At 44.1% G+C, this 12,333-nt stretch overlaps 1 protein-coding gene across 2 annotated transcripts in view; it reads left to right on the top strand.

Annotated features, from left to right (window-relative positions):
* Positions 1 to 4,442: 4,442 nt before the first annotated feature.
* Positions 4,443 to 12,333, top strand: part of NUP93 (nucleoporin 93) — a 128,313-nt gene continuing 120,422 nt past the window's right edge. The window contains exons 1-5 of one of the 2 annotated variants that reach the window (XM_060000872.1): positions 4,443 to 4,496; positions 5,789 to 6,068; positions 7,268 to 7,363; positions 10,566 to 10,650; positions 10,827 to 11,059. The gene's annotated coding sequence lies outside the window, so the exon portion shown is untranslated. Of the gene's footprint in view, positions 4,497 to 5,788; positions 6,069 to 7,267; positions 7,364 to 10,565; positions 10,651 to 10,826; positions 11,060 to 12,333 lie in introns of those variants that run through there. The other variant, XM_060000873.1, reaches the window with a different exon arrangement.

Genomic DNA, 12,333 nt, shown 5'->3' on the forward strand with positions numbered 1-12,333 from the left:
GTCAGGTGGAGGATGGTGACAGCCTGTAGGGGGGTCTGGAACACCCACATGCCCACATCCTGCATCGTGAGACCCCGGCTCACACCTACTGATGAGCGAGGTTTTATAAGAAGCATGTGTGAGGTTAAAGCAAATCTAACCCCCAACACCTCAGAAGGTGATTGTATTTGGAGATAGTCTTCAAAGAGATAATTCAGTTAACATGAAGTCATGAAGGTGGGCCCTCATCCAATATGACCGGTGTCCTTATAAGACAAGATTAGGACACAGACACGCACAGAGGAGAAGACAGCCATCGACAAACGAAGGAGAAAGGAGTCAGAAAAAAATCAACCCTGCCAACACCTTGATTTTGGACTTGTGGCCTCCAGAACAGTGAGAAAATAAATTTCTGTTGTTTACGCCAGAAAGAAAAAAGTCTCCAGAGCTCTTGGATTTAACTGGAAGACTTGGGGTTGGAGAGGCAGGGGGCAGGAAATGTATGTGGAGATGCAGAGACCTGGTTTTCTTTAAGTTAGTATATAATCTAAACTGCTGCTAAACTCTCCTCTTTTCATATGTGGCTGCAAAGCCCACAGACGCCCAAGCTCAGGCTGCAGCTAGATATGGAACGAGGTGAAAGATTGGGCCACGCGATGGCGCAAATGGAATTTAAGAAAGGAACAAAAAAAAGTATCAACCAATAAATGGAGCAGGAGGCAGCGGGGGACATGGGGGGACAAAGTGGGAGGCAGATAATCCTAAAATTTGGCAGACGTGCAGGCCTTTGGAAAAGCTGGCAGAGGGCAAAGGAGTACTGAGGAGGGGGTGGTTAGATCCTGGGATGGAGCTACTGACTGTCAGGAAGGAAGGGTGCACGCAGACAGGAGGGCAGTGTGGGACTCTCCTGGCTGCCTCAGAAAGTTCAGGTTCAGTATGCAGGCGAGGGTGGGCTTTTAGGGAGTTACATATCCTCATCCTTAGAAGACCGAGGCCTGACCTTCTGAAGGTCACTGGCCTGCCGTCCATCCTGCTCCAGGAGACCCAGGAGGCAGGGGAGAGCAGACGTTGCAGTCCTCACCCCCGGGGCTGCATCACACCCACACACATTTCACTTGACTGGAATGTGAATGATCAAAATCTTTAAAACTCTGGGTCTCCAGGGACCAGTGCTCCTGCATGGCCCCGATGGGACCATCTCAGTAATGGCTGCCCCCTTTAAAGTGGTCGTGCCACCATCCCCACCACTCCCTAATGTGTCAACCTGCCCCTTTCACTCATTTGCAAGACCTGCCTGGCCCTACAGCGGCTTGTGGCTTCCCACTCACCAAGGCTTTGAGGAGTCCAACCTCAGTTATCTTTTTCTTTTCCTCAGTCATTTTTTGAGGCTCCATATTTCTACCTATGACTACAGCAATTTATCTGATGCCCAGGAAAGCAATGATACAGAGGTGGGGTGGGGGTGGGGGTCAGTGGAAGGGGGAGACCAGCACGGAGGGTCAGGATGTGAGCCCTGGAACCAGGTTATCTGGGTTCAAATCCTGACTCCCCTGATGTCTCAGTTTTCTCATCTATAATATGGGGAAAACAAAATGAATAGATGCATATAAAGCTCTTAGCACTTGTAAAGCGCTCAGTATATCTTAACTATTACTGTGATTCCTAGTGAAACGGAGTCTCCCTAAAACTGAGTTCCTCTGCCGAGTTTATGATTAACCTCTCTATTATTTATTTATTTAAAACGTTATTCCCCTTCTTATTCCACACCTGTTCCTCCTCAGGATTGAGGAGTAATTTTTCCTCCTCAATTGAGGAAACTGTAACCAAGCAGGACTCTATGGGGCCTTCCTGGGACAGAACCCCCATGTCCTCTACCTGCCTCCTGTTTGTAGAAAAACTTTAGCCTCCTTGGCCTCCCCCGAGCTCCAAAGAATAATTTTTTTTTTTTTTTCGGTACGCGGGCCTCTCACTGTTGTGGCCTCTCCGGTTGTGGAGCACAGGCTCCAGACGCGCAGGCTCAGCGGCCATGGCTCACGGGCCCAGCCGCTCCGCGGCATGTGGGATCCTCCCGGACCGGGGCATGAACTCGTGTCCCCTGCATCGGCAGGCGGACTCCCAACCACTGCGCCACCAGGGAAGCCCCAAAGAATAAATTTAATCAGAGAAGTGAGAAAATGCAGAAACAAAGCAAGCAAGACAAAATAATCGTTTAGCCATTAAAGTCAAGGACCTTCAATTCCTCTTCAAGGGCTATAGATAATCTTCTGAGCCAAATCCTTTGAGCTGTTTTGTAGATACTGAAACCCCCCATCAGGTGGGAATAGTTAACTGCATGCTGCCCACAAGCACGTAGACCCCAGACCAGCTGGAACCAGAAGATTGATGATGTTGACTCCTGATTATCTCACCACCAACCAATCAGAAGAATGTCCATGAGCTGATCACACACCCACAACTCCCTCTCCCTCACTCTGTCTTTAAACACCTTTCCCTGAAAGCCATGGGGAGTTTGGGTCTTTTAAGCACTTGCTGCCCTGGACTCCTTGCTTGACCCTGAAATAAACGCTGCACTTTCCTTCACCACAGCCTGGTGTCAGTAGATGGGCTTTACTGCGTGCAGGTGAGCAGACCCAAGTTTGGTTTGGTAACACTAGCCCTGGGTTGTGCTTCCACTGGCCATCAGCTACAAAGATATTCTCCCAGCTACCCTCACCCCTGACCACAGGCCTCTGTGATGGGGCCCTGCCTGCTCCCCCAGAGCCCCTGCAGTAGGCACCAACGTCCCGAGCATTCTTGCACCTACCCACCCGAGGGCCCCCCTGGCAGGGCACTGTGTGCAGTGGACCCAGGCCCCTCTTCCCACCTCCACCCCACACCTTATGGTCCTCTGGAACTCAGGGAGCCAATCCCTTCCAAGCCACACGGCCTTCATGCCTCCCTCTCCAGTTCCAGAACTCACATCTATCCCATCCACCGGCATCAGGACACCCTGAGGAAGGGGGTGATAAAAATGCCAATTCCTAAGCTGAAAAGTGTCAATTTCCTAGATCCCATGAATCAAAATCTCTGAGACTAGGGCTGGCAATTCATAAACACACTCAGTTTTTGAGATTAAATTACATTTACATTCAGTAAAATGAGCAAAACCTCAACTGCAGAGTTTGATGAGTTTTGACAGATGTACAACCCCATGTAACCCACACCCCAGTCAAGACACAGAACATGTACATCACCCTAGCAGTTCCCGGCCCCCCCAAGTCCGTACCTCTCACCCACCCACAACCACTGTTTGATTTCTATCCCATGTTGGTTTCATCTATTCATGAACTTCGTTTAAATGGAGTCCTATGGTAAATATCAATACTTTGTTCTGGCTTCTTTTACTCAGCCCACTGTTTCTGAAATTCATTCGTATTGTTGTGTATATCAATAGTTTATTCCTTCACATCTCTGACTAGTATTCCATGGTATGCATGCCCCACTGTTGGGTTATCCATTCTTCTTGGATGGACATTCAGGTTGTTCCCAGTTTGGGGCTGCTATGGGCATTCTTACATAAGTCTTTTTGTGGACAATATGCTTTCATTTCTCTTGGGTAGATACCTAGCAGTGGAATTGCTGTGTCTTTATTAGAGTCCACCAAACTTTTCTAAAATGGTTGTAGCCTTTAAGATTCCATCCAGCAGAATACGAGAGTTCCAGTTGCTTCACATTTCTGTCAACACTTGGTATTATCAGGCTTTTAAACTGTAGTCATTCTAGTGGGTATGAAGAAGTGGATCATTGTGGTTTAAATTTAGATTTCCCTGATGACTAAGGATATTGACTATTTTTTCATGTTTATTGGTATTTTTATATGCTCTTTCATGAAGTGCCTATTGAAGTCTTTTGACCATTTAGAAACATTGGATTATCTTTTTAATTATTATTCATAATTATTAATTTTCAGAAGTTCTTTTATATATTCTTGTAGTGTAAGCCCTGACAATTTTTTCTTTTTTGTAACACAGTGCCTGACAAACTTTGATCGCTGAGGCATCCGTTTCAAAGAGGTATCCTCGGCTTCCCTGGTGGTGCAGTGGTTAAGAAGCCACCTGCCAATGCAGGGGACACGGGTTCAAGCCCTGGTCCAGGAAGATCCCACATGCCACGGAGCAACTAAGCCCGTGCACCACAACTACTGAGCCTGCGCTCTAGAGCCTGCAAGCCACAACTACTGACCCACGTGCCACAACTACTGAAGCCCGCACGCCTAGAGTCCGCGCTCCGCAAACAAAAGAAGCCAACTCAGTGAGAAGCCCGCGCACCGCAATGAAGAGTAGCCCCCGCGCACCACAACCAGAGAAAATCCCGTGCACAGCAACGAAGACCCAACACAGCCAAAAAAAAAAAAAAAAAAAAAATTAAATTAAATAAATTTAAAAAAAGAGGCAACCTCTTCGAAGGCAACTATTTAGAGTAAACACACTGCCAGCCCCACGGCAAGATAAACGGCCAGGCTGCCTCCCCCCACCAAGGTGCCTTTATATTTAGAGATCTTGGTTGATTTCAACAACTGACCTTTGGGTTACTTGTTTTTTTTCTCTTCTTGTGCTTTAAAATTCCCGCCTGCATATTTTAAATTCACCAATAAAGAGTGAGTTCAAGAAAACCTAGATCCCCCAACCCCCAAGCCCAGTAAAAGCAGAACCCCAGGCCCATGCATGCTCTCTCTCTCTCTAACCTTGATTTTAGATGTGCTGTGTAATTTCTGTGTGGCCCCAGATGTGCTGTGTAATTTCTAGATCTTGTAAGTAAAAAAACCCTCTTTTTTTCAAAGTTTTCTGACGCTTATAGCTGAAGGGTGTCTTCAATCATAATAAGAACCATAAGGGCTGGTCCATCCACAGCACTGGTTATTGATAGTCTGAGACCAGTGCACAATTCTGGACATATGTCCTTTGTCCTAAATAACTATTAGGAAAATTTCCTTTCAGTCTATCGCTTGCCTTTTCATTTTCTTATGGTATCTTTTGATGATCAGAAATTTTAATTTTTGATGAAAACCAGTTTGTTTTGTCCTTTTTGATCAGTGCTAGTTTTCTGCCCGAGAATCTTTGCCTACTGACTAGTTTTAGCAAGTTTCTCAGGTGGTTCTGTTTTGCACTAAAATTTGAGGTCCACTGGTCTCAGATAATGGTACACTGTTGGGTGTTTTCCCCTGCTGGCACCCTTCCTCCTAATACATGCATGCATGTACACACACACACACACACACACACACACACACACACACACCTGACACCTGGACAAGGAATCTGGAACTTAAGAACCCAAGATATGATGGGTCAGAGACAATGGGTTTGCCCCCAATATCCACCCTCTTCCTCTTAGTAATAAGAACCCAGCAATTATCTGGGACATGGACATCCAGCTAAGACATTTCCCAGCCTACTTTGCAGCCAGTGATGGCCAGGTAACCAAATTTTGTCCAATGACTGTAAGTGGAACTGGATATAAAACTGTAGGAATATATCTTTAAAGGGAATGAGGAGCTGCTTCAGGTCCCTGACTTCCTTTCTGCTAGCTGGAACCTGGGCATAACAGCTAGATCTTAAGCAACCACCTTGAACAGTGAGGCAGGGTGCTAAGGATGGTGGAGCAACAGTGTAGAAGGAGCCTGGGTCCTTGATGACTCAGGAACCACTACCTTGTCTGGATGGGCTCCCTTCAGACTTTTCTTACGTGACAGAGAAATAATGTCTTAGCTTGTTGAGGCCACTAGGTGTTGGTGTTGTTATCATTATTGGCTTTTGTTTGTTTTATGCAGCTGAATTGAATACAAACTTCTACACGTCGCTGTTTTCCTTTGAGGGAGAAGGAACAAATCATCTTTTCATCCTTTGTTAGTGGATGCTGACAAATTTAAAAAAAAAAAAAAGCAAAGCAAAACAACAAAAAAAACAGACACGAATTAATTTCTCAGGAACTCACCCTATCACATCTTGTTTGGAAAGAAGTTGAGGAATCTGGAACATTTCTACGGCCTCTGATGTTTTCGAAGCACTTCCATGCACATCTTTCCATGGAGTCTCATCGCATCCTGCCAGGTGGGTTGGACTTAGACAAGCATTATTGACTGCCCTGACACATGATGGGGCTCAGATTCAGAAGGCAAGTGATTTGCCCACCCCCCCTTCATGACCCAAACAGGCCACAGGCAGCATTGGGATCCCCTGACTTTTTGCCCAGGGCACTGTGGGAATGTCTGAGAACCATGATGGTACAGGGAGGCCAGGACATGAAGCATCTCAGAGGGCAGGGTGAAATCCTTTTCCCCCAGTGACAGTGGGGTATGCCAGGGCTAGGGCTCGGGTGAAGCAAGGGGGTGCCCACTTCAGGTGCCACAGGCATGACGCTCCATCCCTCTCTTGCCTCCTCTGAGTCCCTGCTGTGGGATGTGCAGCTCAATTCTTTCTCTCTAAACAGCAGCCCCTTGTTCCTCTACAAAGAGAATGGTACAGTGGCAAGACTCTGGGCTGTGGCATTAGACCAACCTGGGTTCAAATCCTTTTCTGGTTCCTTAGCTACATGACCTTAGACAATTTCCTCTGCTCAGCTTCCTGTCTGCTCTAAAACACAAGGATACTTTGAAAGAGTTGTTGGAAGGATTAAATTAAACAGCATAACTCAAGTGTCTGTCATATGAGTTCCTTTCCCCTAAACTTCCCCTTATGATAATTGGGTTCCCCGGCTTCATAGTCCCAGAGAATCGAGAAACTGTTAATTCATTATAATGATAATTGATATCATTATCAATTACACACCTTCTGGGTATAAAGTATGGTGCTAAGATTATTCATCAGGTAGAGATAAAGCAACCCTGATCCAGCTATCAAGTAAGGAGTTTTCTGGTTTTCAAACACCCATTCCTGGCTTGCTGAATGGAAGACAGAGAACAAAGAGCCCTCTTTGCCAACAGATCCTGATAGATCTTTGTGGGTAAAATGAAACAATGTGCTGAGTCCTGCCCAGTCAAATCCACAACACAGAAGTTATCCCGCTTCTTCTCAGGTCATTGTATTTCTTTCATTCACTTGACACATTTATTACGTACTTATTCTATACAAAGCCTTGCATTGAAATGAACATATTTTAATTTTACTTGCAGGAATTAATTTCAGAAAAAAACAAACAGAAACGTTGATTCTTGCCAGGATAGATTTTTACAAAAACATCATAGAAATTGATGGATGATTTTAAAAACTGAGACCATATTGGATAAAAACTCTCCCTTCAAATCTTCCAGTTTAAACCGAACCGTGAAACTGAAGAGCAGCCTTCTCATCGTTTAAAATCAAATGTATTACAAAAAGTAAATGCTGTGAAGACACAGATTAGAAAGGTAAACAAACATATTTTCCATTAAAATTACATTACCAACCAGATGGATAAAGAAAGTTTTGTTCTTCCCTAAATGCCCTCTTCCCTGACTTTTTGAGAACTAACTTTTATTTTCTGCTCTAAAAAGAATGAGACATCTAAGACAGACTTCAGTCAGGGGCTGTAGCCTGGTGAGTGTGTGTGAAATGGTTTTCATAAGGGTAAACTCTAGCATTGCTTCACTGAAGTCTAAGTGTTCAGCACTCTTCTGTCTCAAGGCAAGATAAGGTCTGGCCACGTCGCTGCTTCAGGAAATGCTTCCAGTGCCCAAGAATGTTACAGAACCACAGACCACCAAGATAGGGCCACAGGTAGGAGCTGGCTCTGCCTCACTATGCCACAGATGCCACTGTTAGCCCTAGTTTGGACCAAGTGCTGAGGATCCCCGTTCTATTTGAGAAATTCAGACTCTGTGAGTTCCGGCAGAGTTGATCAGTTGTGAGTGCTGGAGCCTCCATTCTGAGAGTCCGGACTCTGGGGGGTCAGGCTGGTCCTTTTTCAACTAACATTCGCTGAGCGCCCCCTGGTGGACATAAAGAGGAACATGTCATGCCGCTGCCCTCGGTGAAAGTTATGGACAGTTGCTATGTCCTGTGATGCGTAGCGTGGGGTGAGGGCAGAGGGTGGCTTTGTTCTGGTGAGTCGGAGAAACCTCTACTCAATTGTAGAGCATTGTGGCAACAGGCCCTGCGAGAAATAAAAACAGTTAACCTTTATTGAGCACTTACTCTATGTAAGACTCTGCTCTAAGCCCTTAACATGTATTAACGAATTTAATCCTTAGAACAACCCTTCACGGTAGATTGTTATTATCCCTATGAGAATAGTCACAATGTGAAAAAGGTAATTCCCCCCCAAAGTTAACCTGCACGTTCTTGGGTATAGTTACCAAAGAAGGGAGAAGGTGTGGTGGAAAGCCCCAATGCCACCCAATATCCACTATTGTCCACCATGCTCGTTTGCTGATGTTAATTTAGTCCTGGGTTTTCAAAGAAGGATTAAGTCTTCTGATGTCTAAGAGTGGTAATAGCTAGAAGTCTGTTTCTGTTTTCTAGTTCATTCTTGGGGACAATTTTCTTTTGTCATTTAAGGCTTTTTTTCTCCTGAACCTCCATCTGCAAATGCACTTAATAATCAACCACCACAGAGCCCCTGACAGATGGGCCTCAAAGCAGATGGCTTCATTGAAAGGCAGCAATTGAAAATGGAGGGTAATTTGAACCAATCAAGAAGATGGGGTCTCTAGGAGGCAAAGTTTCTACAGAAACTGTAACCATATCCCCCAAGTTCCTTTGGTGCATTTTTCACCGGCAGATGAGCTTTCCTCGGGGTGGATCCAACTTTTTTTTTTTTTGACATCTGGAACGTTGAAAAGGAAGAGAGAGAAGCCCTGGGGCCTTGTCAATCAAATTCACTTTTCTTTTGGCAAATTCAGCATCAGTGACAAATTGCGCAGTTTGATATAAACAAAGTTGATAGATGTCGGCAAAGCTGTTTTGAAACAGCAGCAACGAAGAGATGTGTAGGATTTTTTTTTTCACTCAACAGTTTGTTTAATAACAAATAAAACAACCAGGTGTTTAAAAAATGCTACCACCTTCACAATGTCATCAGAGTGTTAGCTGCTGATTAATGAGAATGTGGGATTTATTCCCTTCCCAATTCAGAAACTTGGCAGGAAAGTCCATTTAATAGTCCAGTGGATAGCTCTTATAGTTCACGAAGTCTTCTAAGTTCACCTCTGAGTCTTTTGTGGACTAGAAAACACTGACCGTGATATCAGAAGACTTGAGTGTAGGCTCTGGTCTGCCACTACCTCCCTCTGTAACCTTGGATAAATCATTTAATTCTCCCAGAGTTTAGGTTCCCAAAGGATGCACAATGATAATCAGCCCTGCCCTGCCCTGCCCTGGATTGTTGCAAGGTTCAAGGCCGATATTAGATGTGAATCACATTTTCTGTAATTTGAAAATTATTAATCTTTTCATTGAGAGATCATTTCATCTGGTAAAGTGCACAAATCTTAAATGTACAGTTCAATAAATTTTTACATATGTGTACACCTGTACTGCCACTCAGATCAAGATAGGATATTCTGGGGCTTCCCTGGTGGCGCAGTGGTTGAGAGTCCACCTGCCAATGCAGGGGACATGGGTTCGTGCCCCGGTCTGGGAAGATCCCACATGCCGTGGAGCGGCTGGGCCCGTGAGCCATGGCTGCTGAGCCTGCGCGTCCGGAGCCTGTGCTCCGCAACGGGAGAGGCCACAACAGTGAGAGACCCACATACCGAAAAAAAAAAAAAAAAGATAGTATATTCTGGCACCCCGAAAAGTTCTCTGTGCCTTTGCCAGTCAATACTTCCAAGGAAAAATTACTGTCACCTCTATCACCATAGATTAGCTTTACCTGTTCTTGAACTTAATACAAGTAGAATGGCATAGTATGTATCCTTTTATATCTGGCTTTTAGCTGGCAATGGTTTCTGAGATCCATTTATATCAATTCAGGAATCATAGTTTCTTCCCTTTTTTTGCTGAATAGTATCCCATTCTACAGCCATACCCCAGGTGTGTCATTCACTGATGGACACATGGCTGGTTTCCAGTTTGGGGTTATTATGAATAAAGCCACTATGAGCATTTTTGTAAAAGTGTTTTTGTGTAAATGTTTCCATTTTTCTTGGGTAAATACCTAGGAGTAGCATGCCTGGGTCATAGGGTGGGTGTGTGTTTCACTTTTTTTAGAAATTGTTAGTTTTACAAAGTGGTTGTATAGTTTATATTCCCTCTAACAATGTATGAGAACTCTGGTTGCTTTACATCTTCCCCATGCTTGTCACCTTTAAACTATGGTGTCTTTTACAGGGATGGGGGTGTTATTACTATGAGAGAAGAGATAAGTGTAGGAATTAATATGGAATATAGAGTCTGGAGTCATGTTTGAATCATTGTTCTGTGCTGGGCTGACCATATGGCCTTGAGTAAGCCACTTAACTCTAGCCTCATTTTCTGCATCTTAAATGAGGCTGTCAACAGCATCCCTCTCAAAGGGTTGCTGTGAGGATTAACTGAGAAAAGTCTTGCAGAGACCCTTAGCACAGTTATTGCATACAGCTCAGTTAATGATTGCTGTGGTCTTAAGTTCCTTTGTTTACTCTTTAACAGATCCCAGTTGTAGAGAACGTCTTTCAATGTCCTGTGTCTCTCAGGAGCTCTGACAGAGCCCAAGGATTACGAGCCATCTTATAGGGTAAGAACTGTCTATCCTGTCTGATCAGCAACATCTTTACTGCCCCCAAGATGGAGTTCACACCGAGGGTGACACAGCAGAGAGATGGAAAGTCCCTGGAGACTGTGAGCTGCTGAATCAACCAATCTACTGCCAAACTTCCAATTAGATTAATAACACATTTCCTTATTGTTCAGGCCAAATTCAATTGGTTATTTGGAGCTCAAACATCTTGACTGATACACCAAATGATCTCAACGTTCCTCCGCTGAGCCTGGACCTGCTCTCAGCATCCTTAGCACAGGATTTCTGGATAGACCCAACCAATTGTGAACACACAGGAGCTAGTGTTCTAGTCAAAGCCTGTTTGCCATGTCTGATGTCAAGTCACCTTTTGTGCAGCTGAAATTAAATTCATCTGAAGAGCAAAGTAAGAAGCTTCCCTTTTAAGCTTTTAATGACTTTTAAAGAATACTGCTAATCACTCAGCCACAGATCACAAAGCATTATGCAATTTGCTGCCACCCACTAAGAACCCATCTCTGGCAGCAGCAGCTCAAGTTAGGGGGCAATTGTGGAGCTGAATTCTGTCATTTAAGAAATATTTCTAGCTTTCTTTCCATGAACCGCATGCTAGGGATTGGGGGGGAATACCAAAGAAGTCAAACAAGGTTCTAAACTGCAAATAGTTGAGGGAAGGGAAAGTGATATGAATTCTGGGTAGCAAAAATATCGAATATTCTACAGTGGAGAGAATATTTTACTTTTTTTTTTACTTTTATTATAGTATAATGGATAATATATGTGCGGTAAAGTACACAAATCTTAAATGTTCAGCTCAATGAATTTTTAAAAGTGAATATATCCATCCACTCAGCATCCAGATTGAGAAACAGAATATTAACAGACCTCAGAAGATTGTCTCATTTCCCTTCCTAGTCAACAGTCCTTCCTCCCTTCAAAATAACTACTGATCTGACAGTGTGTCACCATAGATTAGTTTTGTCTCATTTGAACTTTATATAAATGGAGTCATACATTTGGGTCTGGCTTCTTTTGCTTACCGTGATGGCTGTGAAATTCATTCATGTTGCTTTACGTGGTTGTAGTTCATTCTTTTATTTACTGCAGTATTTTCTTCTGTGACCACACCATAATTTATTTATCTATTATTCTTTTAATGGACATTTGGGTAGTTTCCACTTCTGGGCTAGTACAAATAATGCTGCTATGAACATTGATGTGCATGGCCTTGGTGAAAATATGTATACATTTATGCAAAAGATAGATAAAACGTACATACATACATATATACATACATAGAACTGTTGAATCACAGAGTATGTGTATATTTAGCTTTAATATATTTTGCCAGTTTTCCAAAGTGTGTGTTCCTATTTACAATTCCTCTGCAGTATATGATGGTCTCAGTTGCTCCACAACCTTAAAAACTTTTTTTTTTTTTTTTTGCGGTACGCGGGCCTCTCACTGTTGTGGCCTCTCCCGTTGCGGAGCACAGGCTCCGAACGCGCAGGCTCAACGGCCATGGCTCACGGGCCCAGCTGCTCCGCGGCATGTGGGATCTTCCCAGACTGGGCACGAACCCGTGTCCCCTGCATCGGCAGGCGGACTCTCAACCACTGCGCCACCAGGGAAGCCCAAAAACTTTTTTTTTTTAATTTTGGTAATATAGACATAACGTAA

The sequence above is a fragment of the Delphinus delphis genome, chromosome 20 (genome assembly GCF_949987515.2).
Source record: "Delphinus delphis chromosome 20, mDelDel1.2, whole genome shotgun sequence".
NCBI lineage: Eukaryota > Metazoa > Chordata > Mammalia > Artiodactyla > Delphinidae > Delphinus > Delphinus delphis.